Source organism: Python bivittatus, unplaced genomic scaffold (assembly GCF_059951505.1).
Source record: "Python bivittatus isolate LINGU-HERP-01145 unplaced genomic scaffold, Pbiv_v1 ctg000840_np1212, whole genome shotgun sequence".
In the NCBI taxonomy this organism is placed as follows: Eukaryota; Metazoa; Chordata; class Lepidosauria; order Squamata; family Pythonidae; genus Python; species Python bivittatus.
This window is the reverse complement of record NW_028277113.1, coordinates 29,437,570-29,451,489: the sequence shown is the minus strand read 5'-3', so window position 1 is coordinate 29,451,489 and position 13,920 is coordinate 29,437,570.

Here is a 13,920-nt window from a genome sequence, read left to right as displayed (position 1 = left end):
TGGACAGCCTATTAGCAATTCAAAAACCTTACATTTAGAGGTCAAATCGGCTGACATCCTAAATAATCTCACAAAATACAGAATGTTTATCCCTTCGTTAGGATATCGAAGACAGCTAACATATATATGTTGATTAATGGAGACCTTCGGTTTTAAAAATGGCAGAGCAGTTTTGATTTTTTTTTTTGCTATAGTAATAACATTTTCCCCTAAATTCATCTAGGAATGGATAGGTCAGTTGAAATCCAATCAGTGTCATTGCAATATCACTCAAGTATTACTTGGTTTCACCAAATTTCCTGTCATTTAAATTTTTTTAAAAATCAGCACTGTTATACATAATTTTCTCTAACAGTTTTTCTTGTAACTTTTGCTAATATAATTATTTTTGTACACAAAATGGCCAACAGCAGTCACTATGAATTGCATTCCTTTCCTTGGCCTAACAATGTTAATAGATCATACAATTTTTCTGGAAAAGACATACATGTCCTATTTTTTTTTTACATTGACAATATCATCCTCCTTGTGAATGTCTGCCACTAGTTTTACCTATAATAAATAAGTTCAGCAGAGACTCAGATATTTGCACACAATTCTCAGCTTTTATTTCAATGGGGAAGGCATTAATTTCAGTGGGAATCCCGTTCATCCCAGTACAGTTGGATGCATCAATAGAATGTATCATCTTCTGAACAGCTAGTGATATTGATGTAACTATGATATCTACAACTACTGACAAACCCTTGCTTCATTTTGAGTAGGAATTGTTCCATACCTGGCAATATGCAAACCCCAATGTGTTACATTTTTGTTAAATGCAGAAGATTCATTGAAATGATAGAACATAGCCCCCCTCATAGACAGGCAAAGCAATTGTATCAGTGTTTGGGAGTGTAGGAGGTATTCCTGTATTGGAAAATATGACTCCAGATTCTTCTAGGCCTGTCCTAACATAGCCAAAAAGAGGGACCAGAATGTTTATTTGATTTTATAGTATTTAAAAAAATATTTCTACCTACTTGACTTCTATCGTTCCCAAAAGCAGGACCTATAATAATGGATTTCAGTTACTGGAAGGCAAATTGTCAATGAATGTAGGGAAAAATGAGACTGAAACCAATTAATCAGAGAATTGGTAGGCTCCCTCTTGCTCCTTCTCTTGTTCAGGGTAGGCTAGACAGGCATCATTTCAGAATGCCTGATTTGGATTCATGGATTCCCTTCCAGCTGTTTGATGTTATGGAGACACCAAGAACCCTTTTTCTGCATGATTTCTCTAATAACATAATTTATATAGTAGACAGTTACAACTTTTTCATGGTAATGTTATGTCTTTTTAAAGGGGCAGGTATTCTCATCAGAAGGTGTTGCTAAGCCCAGAATCATTACGTTTAGTTCATTCAATGCTCCCTTGAACCTGCGGCCTCTTGCTCAGTATGATATGCACTGTTCTGTATACTGTAGGAAGACTTTTCTACTCAGATGTAGGGGAACATAACATAATATAAAAGAGTAATTCTTTATACAGTATATGAATGGAAGGTTTCTTGCACAGAATTGAAGCCATTGCACTCATAGAGCTCAGTTTGAAAATAGTTGGATGTTGTAAGCAAGAAAGACAGAAACAAAATATACTCAGAATGGAATTTTTTATAATTATAGCTATAGATCATAATATTCACATCATTCTATTTAATCTTAGTGGAGACATTGGTTCACTATGAAGCCTACCACTAAAGGCTGTATTTTGTTTCATAGTAATTGTTTTGTTCTATTTCATTCATTTCTTTTCATTTAATATGCTTGAAAGGGAAAAATGGAATACATATATTTTCATATTTCAAAAAAATCGTATTTTATGGTTCCAAAGACCAAATTTAATGGCTACTCACTTTGATAAATATAAAATTTGGACCTCAAAGTATTAGTGTGTAAATTTTTCAAAAGTATTTTGAAATATGTTTCTTGTCAGAATTCTTACACTGATAAACAAGTTTCCATTGATACCATTTAATGATAAAATTTGTGTGAAAGACAAACAACCTAAAATTTCAACTGTAAGGCTTAGAAAATAGTGTTGTTAAGCCTTCATGACTGATTTCTTTAGTAAGCAAATACTATGGAATATAATAGGGTGATTTATATTGGATGAAGATTAATTCTCGTTCTTAATAACAGTGGCACAAGTATGCTGATTGATATAACTTAAATAAGTCAATTTGTTCTTGTGTTTTGAATGAAAGTTGAACAAATGGAACTGTTAACACAAGCAAATTGATAAAATGAGAGAGCAAGCTAAACAAGTGTTGGGGCAAACCCTATTTCTTCCATTTTTAAAAAGGGGTATGGCTTTTGGTTGTGTTTCATGAATTCTCAGTTAATTTGGATGCATTCATATTAATATAGACATATATTACTAGTAGCATTGGTTCTTGAAATTAGAGAATGAGCTGTATTTCACTCCAGTGTTTTAAATTGTATTTTAAAGATGGAGATCCTATACTAAGCTCAGCTCAGCTCAGCTCAGATAAACACAGGGAGATTTACACATATAGGAGCTCTGCACTAATTCAAAAGGTACTTGCTCTCACTAAATTGGATAAGAAACCCTTTGTTAGATAAAGCTACACAAACACTTCAGAGTAGAAGGTACAGATTTGGGAAGAATTCTGACAAATGTACTCACAATTGTTTTGTGTAGTACAAACACTGGGAAATTAGCAGCTATATATTTTTAAAATCTTACTGTAATCTATTGCTCTAATTGTTCTGGGTCTTGTGCTGTTCAACATTTTTATCAATAACTTGGATGAGGGAGGTGAGGGGATGTTTATCAAGTCTGCAGATGATACAAAGCTGGGAGGTAGCTAATATTTTAGAGGAGAGACAAAATATTAAATCAGATCTAGGCAGGTTTAAGCGGTGGGCTGAGATGAATAAAATGAAATTTAACATGGAGAACTATGAAGTTTTGCAACTGGGTAGGAAAAAGGAAGGCTACAAGTATAGGATGGGGGAGACCTGGCTTGTCAGTAGTACTTGTGAAAATGATCTGTGTTCTTGTTGACCTCCAGTTAAACAGGATCCAGCAGTGTCATCCAGCTGCTAAAAGGCACTCAAGGAGTGCATTAACAGGAGCATAGAGTCCAGATCACAAAAATATTCCATTGTGCTGTTCACTGGTCAGACCATACTTGGAATATTGTGTCTGGTTCTGGGCACCAAAGTTCAAAAAGGACTGAGCAAAGGAAGCAAGTTCAGAGGAGGGCTATCAAGGTGGGGAAGAATTGGGAAATCAAGCCCTATGAAGAGTGGTTAAGGTATGTTTAGCCTACAGAAAAGACAACAGTGGAGATGTATTTAAAATAGCTGAAGGACTGGCACATAGAAAAGGGAGTAAACTTATTCTCTATTGCCCTAGAGGGCAGGAACAGGAATGAATTGGATTAAAATTCCAAGGATAGAAGTTCAGGCTAGATGTTAGAAGGAAATTCCTGACTGTACCAGCTGTCAGCCAGTGGAACAGGCTGTTCCATGCAGTGATGCATGGGAGGTCTTTGAACAGAGGCTGGATGACTATCTGTCAGAGATGCCCTAGGGGAACCTGAACTGAGCTAGGGGTTGGACTAGGTCACTTGCGTCTCTATGATTCTATGATAATTTTCTATATTTTCAGGATAAGATCTTTTGCTTTCTGGATATTTCAAGGAAACAAGAAATAGGTGAAAACAATTCAACTGAACAATATCTATAAAAAATACTGTAGAAGATTGGCACCACTGGAATGAATGTATGTCTGAATATGCATTGTTTTGACAAATATATAGATTTGTCATGAGGTAAACATAATAAAAAGCTTGGTAACAAGACTCCTTGTTAAAAATATATGTCTATCAGGGTTCATTTCAGTACAGTTCTCATTTTAGAATTTAACATAGCTAAAATATTTCCATTTAAAGTCTAGGGGTGAACTTTTGATTCTGAATATTATTACTGCAATTTTGTGAATTGCAAATCATAGTTGTCATTTGTGGATGATTTTGCTGCATTTTTTTTTCCCTGGACAGAGCTATCACTTTGAAAAAAACATCATTTGCTTTAACTATTGGCATTTCCAGGTGTTAAGTAGATTATGATGTGTCAATACCACATGAAATAACTGAACTTTAATGCTCCTTTGTTTTCAATATTCCATATTAGGCTTCTCATTGGCAAGATTGGCTGCAACCAATTAAACAGGGACACAAGAAAGAGGGACTTCTGATAAGTAATTTATTGTATAAATCTAGTTCATTATTAAAGAATTCTAGGAACTGCTGTGCATCAAAACAAGTCCTATTTATAGTGAAATCAGAGTTCATATTTTGTATCTCTTTCTTTGTCCTCAACTATGCAATGGACTAGATGGCCTTTCTTTTAAACAGGAAGCCTGGTTTCCAACTGTGTCTTCTTTTGTCAATGCACTGATTTGATATAAGATTTGTTTTCTCTGATGGTTTAAGTAGTAGAAACTAAGGTTTTCTGAATCCAGCTCAAGCTTTTTTAAGGTATCTTATCAGCAAAGACTGAATTAGTCATGCTTCACTTTTGACCATGAAATTAGCCTCCACACAGAAAAAATTAACAGTTTTATCTACATAACTATATTTAGCTTCCTGATAAGACTTCTATCCCCATATGCACAATAAGAGAGGATATGCTCTTATTGCACAATCAGTGCATAGCTAATTCATCTGTGCCTGAATTCAGCACAGTCACTAAGATCTTGAGTGTCTGCATAGGTAAAATAAGGGATGAACCAAGATCATCAGTTTTTTAATAAGTTGACTGCCCCAAACAGTTAAAAGCTAAGTAGACTGTATGTGAACTGTGGATTTATTAATACAAGTTTCCAAACTGAAATGAACATAGCCATAGATTAATAAATGCATTCTGAGAATGAATTTTGTATAAATAATCTGAAATTTATCTGAAGTGCTGGAATGAGTCAGCATTTTATTAACTGGGAGTATTGTCCACAAGGACTGTGATGGAACAGTCTAATTACTCTAATTAACTGGCATTTTTGCAGAGTTAAATTTCAAACATGGGAGGTTTTGTAATTCTAGAATTCAGATTTGGAACATATGTATCCATGACCATAGAATATCTAACTAATAACAGATACATTAAAAAAAAAAATCCCTCTCACCCCTATGGGTGGTATGTGTCTTCCTCAATCTCAAGTCCTCTACCAGAGGCCTGGGAGTTTGAGCGTTCTATGCAGTATCTTAGCACTGCACTCTTCTGGACAGAGAGCTCTGATGTTGTTCCTGGGATCTCTTGGAGCCACTCTCCCAGCTTAGAAGTCACAGCCCCAAGTGCCCCTACCATTACTGGGACCACTTTGGCCCATCAATAGGACCACTTTGGCCTTTAATTTTCCATATTCTCTCTAGTTCTTCCTTCAGGCCCTGGTACTTCTACAGCTTCTCATACTCCTTCTTCCTGAAGTTGCTGTCACTTGACATTGTTACATCTATCACCACTGCTGTCTTCTGGTCCTTGTCTACTACCATGATATCTGGTTGATTGGACAGTACCTGCCTATCTGTCTGGATCTAGAGGTCCTACAGGATTTTAGCCCTGTTGTTCTCCATGACCTTCTGTGGAATCTCCCATCTGGACTTGAGAAGGTCTAGCCACTACACTGTGCAGATGTTCCTGTACACAATGTCAGCTACTTGGTTGTGCCGTTCAGTGTATGCTGTTCCTGCCTGCATCTTACACCTTGCCACTATCGGTTGGACTGTCTCTGATGCCTCTCTGAACAGTCTGCACCTTGGGTCCTGTCTAGTGTGGTAGACCCCTGCTTCTATGGATCTGGTGCTTAGTGCCTGTTCTTGTGCTGCTATGATCAGTGCCTTAGTGCTTTTAGTACAGCCCCTTCCAGCCACTGGTAGGATCTCCCAAAGTCATCCACCTCAGCTATCTGTCAATGGGACAACCATGCAGGGGCTTGTTTTGCCACGGGACTTCCTCCGCTTGAACTTCCTCCCATGTCTGCTGCTGCCTCAGGCATTCTCTCAGTAGGTCATCTATGGGTGCCATCTTACTGATATAATCCTGGATGCTCTGGGTTTCATCCAGGACGGTGGCTTTGATGTTCACCAGACACCGTCCACCCTCTTTCCAGCTGGTGTACAGTCTCTGGGTATTGGACTTGGGGTGGAAACCTCCGTACATTGTGAGATGCTTTGGATCTTCACATCAGCAGCATCCATGTCCTCCTTTGGCCAGTTCTCTATACCAGCAGGGTACTTGATGACTGGCAGAGCATACATGTTGGTGGCATGGATCTTGTTCTTTCCACTGAGCTGGCTCTTCAGGACCTGTCTTATCCTTTGGTGATACTTGGATGTTGATGTCTTTCTTGCCTCCTCATCGTTGTTCCCATGTGACTGTGGGATACCAAGGTACTTGTAGCTGGTCTCTGTGTCTGCTATGTGGCCCGCTGGTAGTTCCACCCCATCAGTCTTAACTACCTTCCCTCTCTTTACTATCATCTGGCCACGCTTATTCAGTCTGAATAACATCCCAATGTCCTCACTGTAGATTAGTGTCAGATAGATCAGTGAGTTGATTTCGTTCACTCTTAGCATACAACTTGATGTCATCCATGTAGAGGAAGCGGATGATGGCAGTTCCACTCTTGAACCTGTATCCATATCCAGTCTTTGTGATTATCTGGGTGAGGGGATTTAAGCCTATGCAGAACAGCAGTGGGGACAGTGCATCACTTTGGTATATGCCACACTTGATGGCCACTTGTGCAAGCTGTCTTGAGTTGACTTCCAGTGTTGTCTTCCATAGTTCCATTGAGCTCTTGAGGAAGGTCCTTAGTATCCTGTTGACTTTGTATAGCGCCAGGCATTCACAGATCCATGTGTGCAGCATTGAGTTGTAAGTTTTCCTGTAGTCAATCCAGGCTGTGCTCAGATTGGTCTGTCTAGTCCTTGAGTCTCATGCAACTGCTCTATCTATTAGCAACTGATGTTTTGAGACTCTGATGTATACATGTATGTAATGTGTGTGTGTATTATCAAAAACCAATCAGAAGTGATATGGTGGAATCTTTAGGTATTTGGAAGACAAAGTTGAAGTTTCAAAATTGTCTTGCCAGTCTCAAAGGAATTTGAAAGCTTAAATCTGGAAAACTGAGAGTAAGGACCTGCATAAAGAATGACAGAGAGTGGTTGGGAAAAACTAAGATGCTTTTTTTTTTATTGTGGCAGAGTTCTAAAAATTGGCTTCATGTCACAGCAACTTTTTTTAAAAATCAATGTTTAAATTTTAATTCTACCAAATGGTTCCCAGTCCAGAACTAGCACAGTACCACCACTGAAAAGTGAGCCTGTTTCATTGTCTTGCTTGTGTGATTTCCTGAGAAGTGTGAGGATATCATTTCATAGATAAAAGCCTTAAAGTTTAAAGACAACCTTTGACAGATGACAATCATCGGGAAGCCAGTTCAAAATAGACCAAGGAAGTTCAAAGGAAAAGTGTGACAATCTCATTTTTCATTTATTCCTTCCCTTTTAAGATAAAACATCTTTCAAACCAATATAAAAACACAAATCTGAGGCACTTTACCAATTTGCACCCTCAACCTCCAGTCAGAAATAGCTCTTTGTTTTGTCAGCATTTGCAAGGAACACGTTGAATGATTTTGTTCTCTGTGATTTGAGAGAAGCAGCACAGAAAGCTTTGTTAGAAAAAAAAATGCAGACTCTTTGTTTCATATGCTGATTACTGCTTTGATTGAAACTGAAGACAAGTGACCAATGCAAAGTTTTGTAATAGCCCTAATTAATTCTCCCTTTAATTTGTAGGCAACAAATTGTGTCTTGCAAATCAAATTGTTAAAGAACAGTAATGCAATAGCAATATTACAACATAAGAGGAGATGGGCTGCATCAGACCAAAAGTCCATCTTTCCCACAGCAGCCAAGCAGATGCCCATGAAGTCCTCAGTAAGGCATGAGGGCACCATCCTTCATGTGTTCTCCAGTAACTGTTACTCAAAGAATATTGCTTCCTAAATACCTGTGAGCATAGTACTCACGTAAAACTACTCAGGTTAATAGCTAGCGTTGCATCTTATAGCAATGCCACTATACTTTAAGAAGTACATTTGTTTAATCTCTCCTGAAACATTAGAACCAAATTACTCCTAAGAGACAAAAATGAGTTCCATCCCCCATAAGTAATGTAACTGGCATTTCCCCAATGTAGACTTTACCCCTCGATGTGCTATCGATTGTTTCTGGTGGTGATGGGGAACACAGTGCAATAAAATCAAAACATTTTTAGTAAAGCCTTCCCCAATTTGAACCAGACTCCAGGTGACTTTATAGAACCTTGTAGTTTTCATGATAACAATATGAAAGTGGTTTACTGCTGACATCTTCTAGGGTTTTTTTTCCCCCCTACCCAATCTTACCTACAGCCCTAGTATTTTCTAATTATCTTCCATCCAAATACTAATTAGGTCTGACTCTGCTTAGCTTTTCAAAAGTAGTCAAGGACAATTAAATGCCGGATTATATTTGGATGGGGGTGGGGTGTGTGGGAAAGAGTCCAGTGCCAATGTGTGTTAAATATAACATGTTGTGACATTCTCAGAGTTCTATACATTCTGGTGAAAATTGCTATCTGCCACCCAATCTGCAGGAAAAGTGGGTGGAGTTGGAAAGAATTGGGCGAGGGAGCTAAATAGTTAGACTTGATGGCTTAAATGGCTCTTCCCAACTCTTATGATTTTATTAAAGAAATTTTCCATCACAGTGTAGAAGCGATTTGTTTTCTATGCAGGCAACAATCCCACTTCATACAGGTTTCCTTCAATTTTTAATCATCCCCTTTCCCTGCATGATAGATGCCAGTTAGCATGCACTGTCACTCTACCTACTCAGCAGGCTCAAGCAGCAAATTTAGTGTAAAAATGTATGTGTTGGGGAGAGGGGGGGAATAACAGCTGGGAGTGTTTGCAAAAAAATAAAATAATAATTTAAAAAAAGGCTTTAAAGTCACAGTTACTGCCTGAGACCATTAGCAAAAGAAATGTTCTGCTTGTACTTACATCCTAAATACTGTACTTGGTCAGGTCCCATTAGAAAACCCAGAAATCTCCCTGCATATATATATATATATATATATCTCAAACCTCACAGCAGTGAACAATAGAAAGCACACCACCAACAAATGGAAGCGAATAAAAACTACAGCTTGATTTTGCAGCAAACACGCAATAGACTGCATTAATAATGCCCAAGAGCATGTGCAGACGACACTCAGCCGAAGCTCAACCCCATCAGCACAGAGTCTTTGCATTTTTAAAACCACTCTGAAGTCTCCAATCAATGGGATAACAAGGGAAGAGGAAAGGAAATACCAAAAGCTCAGCCATTCGACTTTCATTTTTTAAAGATCCAAAAGAAACAGTCCTCAACAAGCCTTCCAAATCAACACAGAGAAGTTTTTGGAAAGGCAATATACTCTTGGGTTGTTGAGCTCAAATGCTTGTGGGCACTCTGTACATGCTCTCTGAACTTTGGTGTGCATTCAGGCCTCCTGAATCTCAACATCAACTGAATGCAAGTGTGCCCACGATGTGTGCATGAGTACACTCACACATGCACTCAGAGTTCAATAAGTCAAGTATATCAACACTGTACTGTGCTTTGTTTTTCTATTCAGTTCACACAGAATGACAAACATATGTGTAATGAGAAGGGTAATTCCTATGTATGCATTCATACACACCTTTGATATTCTGCCCTCAATTATTCCCTTATTTTGCAGTCTATACATAAACCCATCCATACAAAGTCTAATTTCCTTGTAGCAGAGATTTTTTTAAAAGAAAGCAATAATTTACCTTCCTAGCAGGGATATGATGATCTGTCCTCTTCTTGTGCGATCACCTTCATTCTGCATATGGTGTGCAACCTCAGACTGGTATACTCTGATTAGTTGGTTGGGGCTCAGCACATAATAATTAGACCCATATAAACGGAGTGGGAACAGTGGGATTGAGAAGGAGTGGGGGACTATTAGCAAGAGGTAGATTAGTCCCATGCAACTTAGGTGGTGCAGGTATTATACAGATCCATGTGGAAACTCCATTAAGTGTGAAAATCACTCCAATGCTGCTCAGAGAATGGAAAAATGTATATAGAATATTTCAGGTAGCATAAACTAGGCCTCTGAACAATGACACTCTCAAGTAAGCCATTGACTGGCTCAGAGCACCCCAGCTGAGCTGGGTTTCTTCGGGACAGTGCTTACCCTCCACCCACAATTGGCTGGATAATGGGAGGATGGTAAAGTTTTGCCAGTGGATGAGTGAAGTGGTTGAGGAAAAAGGGACTAGCTTCCTGGCTGATTGGAAAGTCTAGGACAGAATGGTCATTTTAAGAAAGACAAGTTGCTTCACCCAGTCAGTGTCCAGGAGTGACTGATGGGACTTCACCAAGCCACTTGCCCTCAAAAATCCTTTTACTCAGGATTCTGGTTAGTGGACAAAGATGTTTTGCACTGCGATCATTGATTGCCAGTCGTTGGGACTGACTGGCTCAAACTAAACTGGAGTTATTGCCTTGCCTTTTGTCTGGCTCACTCAGCACCAAATGCAGTATGTCGATTGGAGCATTTGGTGCTGCTGGCTGAGCGAACAGATGGTACCTCTTTTTTTCTTGATGATGCATGCACTAGGCTGCCCAAGATCTACTAGTTTAGTTTAAAAAATGATTATGTGTGAGAAAATGCAGACTGGAACTAGGCTATAATCCTGGTCTTATATTGCCTATTATAATTCATTTCCAATAGAACATGTTGTTAAAGCTTCTCTTATGAGACAGAAGTTAAAATCCATTAAATTAAACCCAGAAAACTATTATTATTCGGACTGATAGTATGTTGGAGCTCCAGGCATGAACTAGTTCTGAAGGGAACAGAAGCAAAATGAAAGGGAATAAAAGAGTATTAACTTAACATGAATTATTAAAAATTGGTATGAACTTCCTTACTGTGGGTATGCAATATATATCTTGCTAGCCCCATCCCAAGGCTAAACACTAACACAGGGAAAGCCATCCTTTCAAATTTGTGTGACTTTCATCAAAGTCAAACTATAGTTGCTGCTTGAGAAAATGAAGCAAATAAAAATTGCATCTGAAGAGACCAACGTTTTTTTTCAATGTTCATTTGTGTGTGTGCACATCTGCAGGAGTATATTTGTATATCTGTATATAGATATAGGTACAGAGAGATAGTTATTTATGGATATGGATCACAAATTCAAGATGTTTTTCTAGTTGCCTGGGATGATCCTTGATTTAGCACACATTTTATGAATTACAGTGACAAAAACAAGACAGCTGGCAACTTATCTAAGGCATCATTTGTAGATTTTTCCCTACATTCCCATTTAAAAAAAAATACAAAGCATCTAGCAATATCTAGAATATATTGCAACATAATTAAAGACAGAAGGGTAGGGATGGGAAAATAAGCTGAAAAAAGAAATATGTTCCAGGCTACCTAAACCAAAGAAGCCTTAAAACTCTAAGATCCTTAAATTTGGGGCTAAGATGGCATACCTCAGTGTTTTTCAGACTTGGCAACTTTAAGATGAGTGGATTTCAACTCCCAGGATGCTGCCTGGGGAATTCTGGGAGTTGAAGTCCGTACAACTTAAAGTTGCCAAGTTTGGCATAATGCATTCCTGTTCAGCATAAGCTGGTGGTTCTTTGATATATTTTACAGGCAGATGTGCTTTGAGTTGAAGCTTAATATCAAAGTAAAATAAATGTGCAATAAGAAATACAGTACTTTCTCCCATTCAACTTGAGGATAGAAGTGTCAGTTTTCCCAAAACAGAAATGTCCTGTAATATACTTAATTTATCAACAAGTATGGATTAGACAGAAATAGCTGAAGGTTCAGCTCAAATGAATTCAGAAGATGATTTGTTTGAAATTCTGAATTCAGATGAAGAAAGATCTTTTAAAAAGAGGAATTCATGAACAAATTAGTGTCCCTGGATAATCTTATCAGATATGATTGTCATCTATTGATTCAGACTATTAATTCATCTACTGTAGCTCAGTATCACTGCTGAGACAAATATATTGCTTTCATGTTGTGTGTTCCTATATAAGTATCTTGGTTCAGAAGGCTACATTTTATCTGGGAATGTGAACTAATAAGAATCTAGCAAACTAATATAAGTTTTACTTAAGGGCCCTGCTCTGCTGAAATGGACTGGGAATATTCAAACTCTCTATGGCACTTTTGAAACAGTTCATTGTTCCATCTTGTGCTGTTTGTAGTATTAAGGATAAGAGTCATGCCAGAGAGAGCAAAAGGCCCACAGTAACTTTATTAGTAGGCAAAGGATAGAAAAAAACACACAAAGAAAATAGAAAAGCTAATAAAGTAGCCCTTTAGTTCCCTATAAACTCTAATTCACAGTTTATTCAAGAAATGGCTCAAAACTTAAGTATGTTGTTAGGATTGTAGAAAGTAGCATTGCTTAGCCTCAAGGCACTGTGTTGCCTTCTCCAGACTTTCACAATTTGATACCAGATTGTGCTCTGACTTGGAAAATCAAATAGCTATGTTTTGACAACCATGAACACTGGCTCACTCAGTTCAAGGCCATTTGGTTGTGGCTGGCCATTTGGTTGTGGTGAAAAGGGATTTCTGCACATGTGCAGATATCCCTCTCTGGTGATCCCAATAGATGGGATTGACTGCACTGCTTTGATCTGTACGCATTGCTGGAAAGTTCATTAAACTGAACTTTTGATGAACATAGCCCTCTTAGTTTATAGTACATAATTGTTCTAAAACCACACTTCTCCTCCTCTTCAATTTCCATCTTGGCCAGGTCTATACATCAGATGAATTATATATTAGTAGTAGTGGTGGTGGTGGTGGTAGTAGTAGTAGTAATAATAATAATAATAAAAAAATCTTGCCTTTATCCAGAGTTTTAAATAGCTTATCCTACAGTGGCTTTTCATTACTACTACTCCATTTTTGCAAAATGAATTACCATTACCAATTTGAAAACCACAGGATCTCTGTTTAGAACAATGAAGCACTGGCTTTCTTTACAATATTTTAGCAACACCTTATTTAATAAAATTTAGACATGTCTGCAACATGTGACTTAAAAGCAGTGCTGAAATACTGTAGCATGTAGGATAAGTCAAAGACAAAAAGAGGACAGGAAAGCTATGCGATGACCAGGACCTACCATTATTTTAATCTAAGATTCTTTTCAGAATTTAGGAAAAAAAACTTTCCTAAGTTTGAAGTTAGGTAGTGAGAGCAGACATAATGTGCTTGACGGAATTTTAGACAGACTTTCAGGTCTTCAGAAATGAGTTACAGCCAATTATTACTAAAAGTATCAAAAAATAAAACAAAAATGAATTACCATATACTGTCCAACATATTGAATATATGCTTCCATATTAGTTGCAGACTTTAAGTCCACATTCATTAGATGCAGTCAAGGATGTTATTTATCTGGTTTGGTTTGGTTTGGTTTGGTTTGTGTGAATCAGTTGTTAACTGCGCTGCCTTCAAAAATGAAACAAAAAGAGTGAGACAAATGTCCTCTAAATGCTAGAGATCTCATGCGAAAGAAGACACAAAAGGGGTGGGTGCCTATGAGCAGGTCTGCTTCCAAATACTTCTGTTGACACTTCAGGAGCAACACCTACTGTAGGTACCTTCATAGCAGCCCTGGTTATCACCGTAGATCAACCTTCCACAGTCTGAGGTCTTTAGAATTACAATAACTTCAATACGGTCCCTTTATGATTCTATAAACATGACTAATTATTGTCAGAACGGGTGTTG